Raw genomic sequence first — 13528 nt, 5'->3', positions numbered from 1 at the left:
TCAGGGCTGTGGGACCTGGGCAGCAGGAAACAGAACTCCTCTGTGGTGTGTTGGCATCACACACCCAGCACTTTAGGAATTGTGCATTGGTGGGGGGTGACATTGGCCAGCCTCCCTCAACATGAAAAGAAGTATAGCAGGGACAGCTGAAGCAGACAAGGAGCTGCTTCTCCAACTCTGAGCTGTGGCTAAGCTCAGACTAGGCATGGCGGAGAATTCCGCCTAGGGATGTGGGAGAATTTCTCCCTGAAACTTCGGGGGGCCGAGTGCCAATGTATTCGACCCCCCGAAGTAGTTTCGGGGAGAAATTCTCTGCCCCCCCGCTCCCCCCCCCCGGGATGGGACTTACCTTTCCTGAATGTCACTCCCGGTGGCGGGTCGCAGCGGCAGTACGGCAGGGCTTCGACAGGGGCAGGGGCGGCAGCCGGTCTTTCGACCGGCTGCCGCCGCCGCCATTCCAAGAAAAGTTTAAAAAAAAAAAACGCCCCCGTGATAGGCTACGTGACGATTAACGTAGCCTATCATGGCTAGATTTGCAAAGTCAGCCGTGATAGGCTACGTAAATCGTCACGTAGCCTATCACGGGTGACTTTAAAAAAAAAAAAGCGCGTACAGATAATGGCGGCCCCCATAGGGAGCCGCCATTCGCGTTCCTTATTTGGTCTAGGGATGGCGGAGAATTTCTCCCCGAAACTTCGGGGGGCCGAGCGCCAACGTATTCGGCCCCCCGAACAAGTTTCGGGGAGAAATCCTCTGCCCCCCCGCCCCCCGCCCCCCCCGGGACGGGACTTACCTTCCCTGAATGTCCCTCCCGGCGGTGGGTCCGGCTGGCGGTTCGTCCGGTGTTCGAGCGGGGCGGGAGCGGCAGCCGGTCTTTCAACCGGCTGTCGCCCCCGCCATTGCAATGAAAGGAAAAAAAAAAACGTCCCCTGATAGGCTACGTGACGATTCACGTAGCCTATCACGGCTAGATCTGGAAAGTCAGCCGTGATAGGCTACGTGAATCATCATGTAGCCTATCACGGGTGACTTTAAAAAAAAAAAAAAAAGTGTGTACGGATAATGGCGGCCCCCATAGGGAGCCGCCATTCCCGTTCCTTATTTGGTCGCTGTAGTCTACGTCAATGTTTACATAGACTACGGCGAAAATAAGGGCAACGCTATTTGCGTTTTTCGCCGTAGTCTACATAAAGATTTCATCACGTAAATCGTCACGTAGCCTATCATGGGGGCGGTTTTTTTTTTTTACTTTTTATTTCGCAGCCGGGCAAGGCGAGGTGCCTCCTCCCCGGCCTGAATTTCGGCCGGGCGAGACGGGAAGCCTCCCCCCCCGGCCTGAACTTCGGGGGGAGCAGCGAAGCGCCTCCCCCCCACTACGAAGCAAGCTGCGAGACGAGGTAAGTGACTTTCGTGCACCCCTAATTCTGCCACGGATTTCAGTGAGGCTGAATGCACTGGCATTCGGCCTCCCGAAACCCGTGGCGGAACGGCCTCCCACCCCCCGCCACCCCGTGGAATCCCCTCCCCCGGGACAAAGCTTACCTGGGGCGGATGTTGCAGCGGCAGCACCTCCAGCGGCGGCCGTGGCAGCTGGTCTCTTGGCTGGCTGCTGCGGACGCAAATGGCGGCCGCCATAGCGGCCGCCATTTGCGTCCTGCCAGGCTGCCATGATAGGCTACGTAAGTATTTATGTAGCCTATCACGGCAAAGAGCAGGGGCACAAATGGAGGCCACTACGCTGTTTGCACCGCTGCTCTTTCCATGACAGGCTAAGTAAGTATTTATGTAGCCTATCACGGCAAAGAGCCACGCAAATGGCGGCCGTTTGCGCCCCTGCTCTTTGCCATGATAGGCTACGTAAATACTTATGTAGCCTATCACGGCAGCCTGGCAGGACGCAAATGGCGGCCACTATGGCGGCTGCCATTTGTGTCCGCAGCAGCTGGCCGCCGTGGCCGGAACTCTGGCTGCGGATGGCCCTGGCCGGCAGCTCCGCAGAGCCGCTGCGGAGCAGAGCTGGCCCAGGGAGGATTCCGGGGGGAGGGAGGAGCACCTCCCCCCCACCGCGAATCCAAGCTGTGAAAAGGTAAGTGACTTTCGTACATCCCTAGCTCAGACCTACATGGGGAGAGGCAGAGGCTCACCGGATGGCTCCTGTTCCCACCCAGTGATTTGCCCACTCTACCATTCAGTCTCATTGCAGATCTATTTCGTAAGTGTTGAGGAAGTTGTGGCCCTAGTTCAGTCCAACAGTGTGTCTCTTGCCAGATCTTTGGATGTGGGCACAAAAGCTGCTCTTCACTTGGGTACACGGCCATGTATTATCAATGCTAATTCTTGGATGCACACTTATGTCACGTGTGTATGAGAAACTTTAAAAAATCTAGTGGATTCCCAGTAACAAAATCTTCATCTTTACTCCTATTTTTCATCTCTTTTCCTCTTTTCTTTCCATTGACATTTTTGACAGCTGGTTTAAGGAGTTCTCAAGACACACAGGACTTGCCTGTGGTTAAGAGTGATCTTGGGATTTTAAGCAGTGAAAGATTATTCTCTCTTTGGCATTTTTTAATTTCTTGAAAGCTCCACTGTCCTTTTTGTTCAGAAAACAGTGAGCAAGAATTCTTCCGGGCCACTGTGATTACCTTAAATAAAGGGAATGCAGCTCTTGTACCCCTTCTGAAAGATATGTACAGACAGACGCATGTGAAATGGGCCTCTTTCATCTGCTGAGACTTTTATCAGAATATGGATGATAGGAAAGTGGGGAGCAGAGCCAGCCTTTTAGGGCTTACAGCAGACATCCCACATGCCAGCTACCATTTTGGTGGGGCAATAAAACATTAGGTTTTCATCATGATGACAGATATCTAGCAGTAGCCATTACCATGTAACAAAATAATTTTGCTGCAGAAAATCTAGCTAAAATGTACTTATGTGTTTAACTTTCAATCCAGCCCATTGTTATGGGTACAAATATCCTGCTGAATACATGGAGCTCCTATGCCCAGTGGCACTGCTAGCTATGGACCACTGGATGGAGGTGAGGGGTCCCACAGTCCAGGGCCGGCCAAAAGGGCCCACAAATGGAAGCAAAATGCTGTGCTGACAGCCAAGACTGCAACCACACATCATTTTAATTTAAATCATGCCCCCCACCTCACCTCACACACAGAGAGCAAGAGTAGCAGCAAAAAGTACCATCCGATTGGTTGAGCTAGCACTGTCACTTTGGGAGGAAATTATTTAAATTAAAATGGTGCATGGCTGCAACCTTGGAGTTGGCCAGTCAGTGCTTTGCTTTCCACTGCATGTCAGCCAGCAGCAGACTTTTTTACTTTGTCAGTGTCATGTCCCTAGCCCACGGATCTTCAAGTGTGCAGCAGAGGATTCTAATGAAGACAAGGCACAACCTAATTCCTCAGGGGTAGGACAGTCAGTGCCTTATTCGGGGGGCCCTTGGCCAGAGGAAATAGCCCTGCCATCATCCGCTGGATCTGAGGATGAGTCCCAGATAAAAATCCATCTCTTCAGCATCGCAGAAATTTCAGACTACATCAGATAAAAAGCCCTTTAACAGTCCAGCCAGCTTCTCTAGGAGGGCCAGAGCTTATCACATGATATGTCTTTTTAGCCTACATAAAGATTCAGTTGGCTTTAGCTCCCTGCTGAGACAACTTCCTCCTATTGTTCTAATAGGAGAGAGCCCAGCCAGTAGAGAGTTCCAGCAACTAGGAGCTGTCCAAGGTCCCATTTTCTTCCTGCCTTTATCTGACTGCCATCAGATGCTACCAGCTTCCCCTGCAACCCTCAAGGAACCCCAGAACAGGGCAGTCAACCAGAAGGGGAGGAGAGCAGAACCACCACCACCGCCCCCCAGTGGAGAAAGAGAAGGACAAGTGGGGGCTGTGGAGTCAGGGAGAAAGCCCAACAACAACTTCCAACAAGAAGCAGGATGGTCAGGGTAGTGGGAGGGGGGGTCTCAAACCTGGCAGCACCTCTGGGGATACCCCATTCACAATAAAGCTTCCACTGAAGCCATGAGGAGGCATCCCTTTGTGCATGTGCCTAGAATGAATCAGTATATTTCCAACCTATGTCACTTATATATGTATTCACTCATAGGTCCTTTCTGTCCCATTCCCTCATTAATCTGCAATGCATGAAAACTGACATTTAAACAATATGTTCAATGTATGATCTCTCAAAACACACATTTCTAAAAGTGCTTTCTCTCATAACAAGCATTTTTATAGTTTTGACTTGAGAACTGCATCGGAACATTCGAGGAAGTGCAAACTCTGGGGGATAACTAAGTTCTGATCTGCACATTGGTTTAGGAGGTGCAGATCAGATCACTTTGTATTGGAATTCACAAAGACTGAATTCCTCAAGCACCCCTGAACTTCTGGTAGGAGCCATGCTGCCCTGGCAAGCATCCTGTGGAGGCTCCGCAGGTCACCTCCTCAAACAGCTTTTAAAAGGTTGAAAAACCTTTTCATCTTCCCCTGGAATTAAAAGGGGAAGCTAGAGTACCATCTGGATAAGATCTTGGAAGAACAACTCCTTTTGCAGAGCGCAAGAGACGGCTATGCATGCCTCCCATAATATCCTGTCTGCGAGAATTTCCCAACTGGAGGCATATACCTGTAGAGCGAATCTGCGTACCCTTGGTAACAAAGATCTGCCTGCTGATATAAGTCTGTCTAAATTCTTGGATAAATTTCTGCATGAGCTACTCGCTCTGCCATCTGATTATTTACTTGATATTGAGCATGCATACCATGTTCCAGGTCCAGTTTGTGGCATCAAAGGGACTGCCTATACTGTTATAGTTCAATTTGCAAGAGTTTCTACAAAAATCATATTTTGTGCTTGGCAAGGGAAGTGGGAGAACTTTGGGGGGGGCCAACACAAGACAAAGTTATGTTATTTCCAGATTACACTAAAGAAATCACTGACAAAAGAAGGCAATTTACCAAGGCAAGAAATCAGGCAAGACAAATGAATCTGCAATATCATATCAAATATCCTGCTATATTTTGCATTCTTTTTGAAGGCCAGATGAAAAAGTTTTTAAATCATGAAATGGCAGAGGCTTGGCTAGCTGGAGTTCAAAGTAAGTCATGGGAGACATCTTCCCCAGCCTCATGAGCTGGGAACTTTTCAAATATTATTCTTCTTTGGATTTGTTTGGGTTATAAGGTCCAGGCAGTACACCAGTCCAGAGGACTGTTTACATATATTCCCCCCTTTTTTTCTCTCTTTTTCTTACTTCCTCTTTTTTTACATTAGACATGATATAGTGTATAATAAAATTCCTGTTTGTGTGTGTATAGATATGTATACATTCAGATATATATTTAGAAATGACACTATCTAAAATATAGATAGCATAAAGTTATTATTACTTATCCTTTTTAATTTTCTTCCTTTTTTATTATTATTACTATCATTATTATGAGGCTTTGATTAGTAATATTTTTGGCTGGTTAAATTGTTAAGCTTTACTATTATATGTTAACTGAAGGGCAATACATGGTTACTGGAAATGAACTGTAGGCCTGCTCCCTTGCTATAAGACTGAAGATATGATATTGAAATGTGAGGCTGATTATCTATGCTGTACTGAATTGTAATATTGGCAATGTTATAGGTATAACTTTTAAGTAGAATGATACTTGAAGTTTGTGTGTAATGCAGTGTAAATTTAATCCTTTTAAGTAACTTTTTAATATTTTTTCTTTTTCTTTCTTGCTTTCTTCTTCCTTTTCCTTCTTCTGTGTTTTTCTTTTTCATTACTGCTGTGTCCTCCTAAGAATACTGTATTGTTGGAAACTATAGATAATGACTAAGTTGTTGTTGGTACTGTTTATTTCATTTATAAAGATAAAAAATAGAATTAAAAGCATTTTTTAAAAAACACCCCTACCTTCATTGTTGCAATGAATAGCTCTACCCATACATTCAGAACCTCCATGTGGAGGTCTGGGTCAGAGTGCTAATCTCCTGAATGAAAAAGGCATTATCTAATATAGGGAAAATAGAGGCTTTCGGATCACTCTTTAATATTCAGATTCGTGTCTTAAGTTTGCTTGGGGCTTTTTGTGGGGAGAGCAGATTCATGTGGGATAAGGTCAGCAACACAGGCAGCAGGACACTGCCTCCCTGTATTGCCCCTGCAGTAGGTTTCGAACTCTTAATTTAGAGGTGCCAAGATAGTGATAAATCAGATCCAAGTTTACTTACAAGGAGACATTATTGAGTAACTTGCAGCACACAGGCATAACCAATGGTTGGATCAGACAGCTTCTCTGAACCCAGAACCATGGGGTAAAAATGGGTCTTATACTATACATGTTAGCAGTGAGGCAGCACGACACTAGCAAGTGCCACCTAGCATTCATTCCCAGCATAGACTAGCAGTGCTTGGTTCCCAGCATAGCCACCTGCAGCTTCGCATAAACATAGCCTCACTTCCCAGGCGCATCCTGATAAGATGTGCTTGAGGCTGCCCTATCACTCTTTGACTCGTCCTGGTAAATCAAAAGGCCTGTTAGGGAAAACAGTAGCCTTCTGAACCAAATTCAGAGAGCATTATGGGGCATCTAAGCCCCTCTAAAACTATTAATAGCTTGGTTCAGGCCCAAGGCCTTACACTCCCCAACCCTTAATGAGAGCTCATGCCTGCTTAACTGTCAGGCCCCCTGTGACTGGAAAATAAAGGAGGGAGATCAGCTTTGAGGCCTACTCACCCTTGTGATTCAGTGGTTTGATAGTGCCGCAACTTTATACAAACCCTATTGCTAAGGCCACCCCACTGCTCTGACTCAATTTCTTAACCCACGAGACCATGATATGCTTTGTGTTTAAATCTAAATCAATATTGTTCAGACAGGCTCATACAATGAAATAGAGGTGTTTATTTACTGACAAAGTCAGAGGTATAAATAGAACAAAAGATCATACGTAGAAATGAGATTGTTGTAGGCACCGAGAAGAACATGGAGATACAGTTCCATTTTAATTTGTGTTAGAAACACCTAGAAACCTAAAGCTGAGATTTTTTTATGGCATTCCACTGGCATTTATGATAATCCAATCAATTTCTCTGGCAACCTCAGTTGGGTTTGTAGCCCACAGCTTTGGGAATCATAGAGATAAAGATTTGTTCTACTTATATTCCCTTAGGAAGAGCAACAAAAGATTTCATTTCTTACCTGAAAGAATAATAGAGAACTTTGATTATTATTTTATCCCCAGGCAGGACCTAAATGACAGAGTGAATTCTACCAAGAGAATTGAAAGCCAGGGGTAATGCAGAATCTTTTGCAATACATTTTTACTGAAGTGGCAAACAGTTCTGCAATTGGCAAGAATAAACAAGTTCACATTGGGGATATATTTTTTTAGAGTTAGGATTTCACCTCATTTTTAAAGAGAATTTAGAGGGCTTCTTCAGAGGTAATATTAGCTTCCGTGGGGATGTTTTTTAATAAATTCCTGTGGATTCAGACACCTGAAAAATGTACGTCAGAATGGCCCATCCATGGCGACATGTATGAGAAGATTCTATAAGCAAGGAAAAACTATGACACAAATATCCTGGTTATAGATCTTTCTTGAAATCCACATGGACGACCAGTTTGAACAATGTTTTTTTTCCACACGTATGCTCCCATTTTCTTATGAAGGGTCATAACTTTATAGTAGAGCACATGTTTTGCATTCAGAAGGTCCAGATTCACTCCTTGTCATCTCCAAATAGGGCTGGGGGAAAGCCCTGTTTGAAACCCTGGAGAGTGGATGCCAGTCAGTGCGGAGCTAGGTCTGACATGGTGGATGGCAGCTTCCCATGTTCCTTCCCAAGGGCGCAAGCCTATCCAGATAGTCGACAGCCTCCAAAGTCAGAGGCTGCTGAGTATCCTATGCAGGGCAGCTGGAGCACGGAGGGGATCCTTTCTTCTGTGGTCCAGCTGCCCTACATTTTCGGCTAGACGGTCATTTTGGCTGTCTAGCCAGGGCGCTTTGGAGCAGGAGGGGGAGGCTGCACGGTGCATAGGAAGCTGAGTAAAGTGGCTTCCACAGTCTCCTCACCTTCCCACCCCTGGGATCGCCCTCTTTTTACCCTCTCCATGCTCCATTTCCAAGCGCAGAGACTGGCGAATACCGTGCTGACTATGAGAGGGAAGGGGGAAGGGAGCACAGTTCCTGGCAACCAGTGTCAGAGCCAGCACTCCAACCTCGGTTCCCATGAAATGCAATATCCTATGGCCCTCCAGACAGCATCTAGTGGCCATAGGATTGCTCTCTCAGTATCATAGAAGAACTGTTCTGAAGACACACAAAATCCCAAAATGTACATGGCATAGGTCAAGCTGTCAAAACACCATGTTTGTGGAATTAAAGTAGGCTAAATCTTCTATTATGAGTTCAAAAGGGATACTTAAACACTCTCTGTGAACCAGAATAAAGCACCTGATTCTTGAACAACAGAATTCAACCACAAAATATTTTATCGGGATTTAATGGCTGCAAGCAATCAAGTCGAATAACTATAAGTTCATACATGTAGTATAGTGTGCTTACTTCTTTCATTTGTTTGTTTCAGCACCCACCTGTACAATGTGACAGGCTACATTTTAGTATATACATTTGGGCTGTTCTACAGAAAGCTTTAAAAGCAAGTACAGGTTTAAAATCCAAGTGTGCATGCAAATGTGAAATGCCAAGTCTTGGAGATCATAAGGTATGTGTACGGTAGGGTGGAAAGGAAAAATACAAACACCCATGGTGATTTAATATCCCATATGCTTCTATTGTGCTGAAGGAAGCAAATGAGAGCTGAAATGATTGGGTGCTTCACACACTGAAAATTGGTCCCCATCTGGTTTAATAAATGCCCAAATGCATGTTCACAATGGAAGTAACCTTTGCCTTGATTAGCACTTCATCACCTCCTTGTTTAGTACTTCAGAATTTGGTAGTCCAGCTGTTCGCTGCCTTCCCTTTGTTTTGTGAGAGAGGCTTAATGGAGGATCAATGACCTACCGAATTTCAAAGGCAAAAGATCTGCAAAACAGAAGACAACATAATCCCATCGAATGAACACTTGAATCTCAGCAACAAATTTCACATAGGTATTTTTCAAATAGTAAATATCAGCAAAGCAATACTGGAAGGGATTTCCACCTGACAGATGTGCTAATGCATGTGTACTTTTAAGCTCCAAATCTACATGCCAGCGTGGGTAGTTATCTTGTAGTGCACAACATTCCAACCATCATTTTGAAAGCTGAATAGTAAAATAGAAGACTATAGTCTACATCAGCCTTCCCCATCCTGGTGCCCTCCAGATGTATTGGACTTCAACTCCCATCATTCCCAGCCAGCATGCTGGCTGGGAATGATGAGAGTTGCAGTCCAACACGTTTAGGGCACAATCCTATGCATGGTTAGAAAGAAAAAAAAGTCCTACAGCTCCCATCATTTCCCAGCCAGCTATAGCTATAGCCAGCTGGGGAATGGTGGGTGTTGTAGGACTTTTTCCTGTCTAAACATGAATCGGATTGCACCCTTAAGTTAGAGGGCACTAGATGGAGAAGGCTGAACTCTAAGTGGTACCTAACCTTACTCCTTTTGTGCATAGCAGTGTTTCGTTAACACCAGGAGGACGTGTCTGCATAGGTGCATCTTTTTATTATGATGCTTTTGAATTAATGGGTTTTCAATCCAAATCAGGTCCTCAAGGCAGCATCACACATCATTAAAATCACACTAAACCAACATAACTTAAAACAATTATGAGAACAGTACAAAATTATAAACATGATGTGATACACTTGTAAAATATGAATCTGTCAGGGAGACAGGATCTAACCTAGTCTTTTCCCTTGCATACTAGTTTCTGTTTGAAGGGTGTTTGTTACATAACAGACATTCAGTCATGTGGTCCTGACTCCTTATCTGCATTCTCAAGTTGTACAGGCACAGGAGTGCTACACCACATATGGTACAAAACAGTAGAGAACTTGTTCAGCCAAAATATATACATTGTGTATACACTTTGCAGTTATGTGGCCAAATATTTAGGAATACTGGTGAAGGGCTGGGAAATAAGCAGCAAACATGAAGAGAAGATTGAAAAAAGAGAATATAGTTCCTGTTGCATTCTTCTGAAAGAAAGAAATGCAAAAATAATTACTTGAAAAGTGTGCAGTGTTATCTGAGAGGTGAATAAACAGACAGAAAACATTAATGGGTTGAAAAGTATAGATGATAACTTCCACTTAAAGCTTAAGAGATGTGCTGTGATGTATATCTATATCTATATCTATATCTATATCTATATCTGGCTTATTCCTACTCTTAATATGTTGCTGTAAGAAAGCAAATTATAATTGCAATTATCACAGTTTCAGATCGGAATATTAAGCATACAAACCAACCTTGCATTCCTGGGTTAGTCAATTAAAAATAATACCCAGCTTATAATAGCACAATGTCCTCTAATTACCCATCCTCATGGAACCATTATGGTATATCACATCAACATTTTGCAGTCTAACAACTCCTTAAGAAGGAATTGTCAGGATACACCTGTTTTAGCCTCAACGGAGCCATAATAGGCTATTATATCTGAAATCTCTAGATTAAAGACTCCCTTAATGGACACTGAAATTCTAGAATAAAGCAACTACTACTGCTTATAATATCAAGCATCCCTTTAAAATTTAGGCTGCAATCTTAGACAAACGTACCTGAGAGTAAGTCCTGTTGATCTTAATGGGACTTACTACTGAATAGACATGCATAAGATTGCACTGTTAAGAAATCAATCCACTTCCAGCAAGACTGAAGAATTAGAATCAAATTGAAGAAATAATAGTAATTGCTGCCTCAGTGAGTACCACTAAATGGGTTTAACTTAAATGGAAGCATTGCTTTTACCTCACCATAAAATAGCAGATCTAAGTATCTTCTAGCAAGAATACCTTAATACAGGATATAGCAGAGCTCAGCTCACAGAATAAATGCCCAGTTAATTTTGCTTTTCCTCCAACACTTATTTTTAATAGAATATGTACAAGCTAGTATTAATTTACTGAAGTGCAGCCCTTTCTTAAAATAATCATTACTTGAAAAATCCTTTTTCACTTGGCAATAATTATAAATATTAGAAATATTTGTGCATATGCAAAACAGATGTATAACAGTATATGCAATCCACCAATTCTATCACCAAATCAACTTGGGCAAACCCATTACTAGGCCAATAAAAATTAGCTAATACATCAAAGACTTATTTACCTTCATATCTTCCAATGTGATAAATGCCATCTATTGCTGATCATGCCCTGTTATGTCTTTACATAGGCCAAACATGTGAAACTTTCAACGTGAGAAAATAAATATAGGGACAAGCCAGATACTACTATGTCAGCCTTCAGGAAATCACTAGGGGAGCTCTTCAGTCTTCCAGCAGCTGTTGGCCTTGAAGTTACCCTATTTCTACAAAAGGTTTTGAAATGGTGGACCTAATGTGAAGCTTCTGGATTAGAATACATTGGGGAATTTGATACTGTGTAATTCAAGCTTAACAAGCAACAGGCTCTCTCACCCCAGAAAGTATTTGTCCAGGGAATTGTCCCTATCCTGATTTATTACCAGTGCCTTCAGCTGGGAGTGGGGTCACATCTCCCTTGACTGGATCTTCTATTCACATGTGCTCTTGATAGAACTAAATACTTATATTTTTTAAAAATGCATTTTCTTGCCTCTTGGCCCTACTGTCTCCAGGTTAATACACCATGGAATGGTGTTATTTTTGCCATGGGAAACTAAGATGTCTACCTTGTGGGAATCTTGAGCAGAAACATTTAACTAGACCTTTGTAACTTGAACAGTAAGAATAAGCAGCATAGGATCAAGGATTGTCCCAGATTACACATATTAGAACATTTTTTAAGTATGAGGTCTCTAAACGGGAGAGTTCTAAGTGCTGCAGATGAAATCATAAAATGTGCAATAATTCTGCTCCCTATATTTAAAATGTGAAGTTAGGATGATTTTCATTTACTCATCCACCTGTTTTATGGAAATATGTATAATTTAAAATAGGGACGGATGAACTGGCCTATTTCTGGGCTGTGTCACTTACCTAGGTGTCCACTGATACGTTTGTTCTGTTTTCACATTAATCTAAGATTTTAAAACATCTGTGCAAATACTTATATTTAAATATTTTTAACACCTCTATGTTTCTGAGCTGAGAAATGCATCTGAAGTACATTTGGGAAGCATATAAGGTAGGGATGGCCGTGAATTTCTCCACGAATCTCGGGGAGGCTGAATGCCAACGCATTCGGCCCCCCAAAATTGTTGGTGAAATTCTCCGCCACCCCCCCACCACCACCACCCTGGGATGGGACTTACCTCATACTAATGACCCTCTCGGCAGCGGGTCCTGGCGGCGTTTCGGCAGCATTTTGTCGGGGACAGGGGCGGCGGCCGGTCTTCCGACCGGCTGCCGCCGCCACCATTACAAAATAAAGTACAAAAAAACAAACACCCGTGATAGGCTACGTAACGATTAACGTAGCCTATCACAGCTAGATTTCCAAAGTCAGCCATGATAGGCTACGTTAATCGTTACGTAGCCTATCACGGGTGTTTTTTTTTCCCATTCACTTTTTATTTTGCGGTCGGGGAGACGGGGCGCTTCTCCCTGGCCCGACTTTCGGCTGGGCGAGGCGGGGCGGGGCGCCTCCCCCCCGGCCTGAATTTCGGCCGGGCGAGGTGGGGCACCTCCCCCCTGGCCTGAACTTTGGGGGAGAACCGAAGCGCCTCCCCCCCACCGCGAAGAAGCTGCGGGACCAGGTAAGTGACTTTCGTACATCACTAATGTCAGGTAGGGATGTCAGAAAATTTCACCATGAATCTCAGGGAGGCCGAATGCCAGCGCATTCGGCCCCCCAAAATCAGTGGCAAAACGGTCTGCCCCCCCGCCCCCCCCTGGGATGGGACTTAACTTGGGCGAATTTTCCTGGCGGCAGCAGCTCCGGCAGCGGTTTGGCGGCGGTTCGGCGGCAGTGGCGGCGGCGGCTGGTCTTCCAACCGGCTGCTGCGGCCGCCATTTCCAGTAAAAAAAAAAAAAAAACTGATAGGCTACGTAAATCTTTATGCAGCCTATCACGGCTGAGTAAAAAAAAAAAACACGCACATACGCAAATGGCGGCGTCCATGGGCGCCGCCATTTGCGTTCCTTATTTTGGCATGTCTAGTCTACGTAAACATTTACGTAAACTATGGCAAAAATAAGGGGAACGCAAATAGCGTAGCGTCTACGCTATTTGCGTTCCCCTTATTTTTGCCATAGTCTACGTAAATGTTCACGCAGAGTAGATGTGCCAAAATAAGGAACGCAAATAGCGGTGCCCATGGGCGCCGCCATTTGTGTATGCGCGGGTTTGTTTGTTTGTTTCACTCAGCTGTGATAGGCTATGTAAACATTTACGTAGCCTATCAT

The sequence above is a fragment of the Heloderma suspectum genome, chromosome 1, assembly GCF_057233095.1.
Source record: "Heloderma suspectum isolate Gila_16-S chromosome 1, 16-S_ref, whole genome shotgun sequence".
NCBI lineage: Eukaryota > Metazoa > Chordata > Lepidosauria > Squamata > Helodermatidae > Heloderma > Heloderma suspectum.
The sequence above is the reverse complement of the archived record's forward strand: the minus strand, read 5'-3'. Positions refer to the sequence as shown.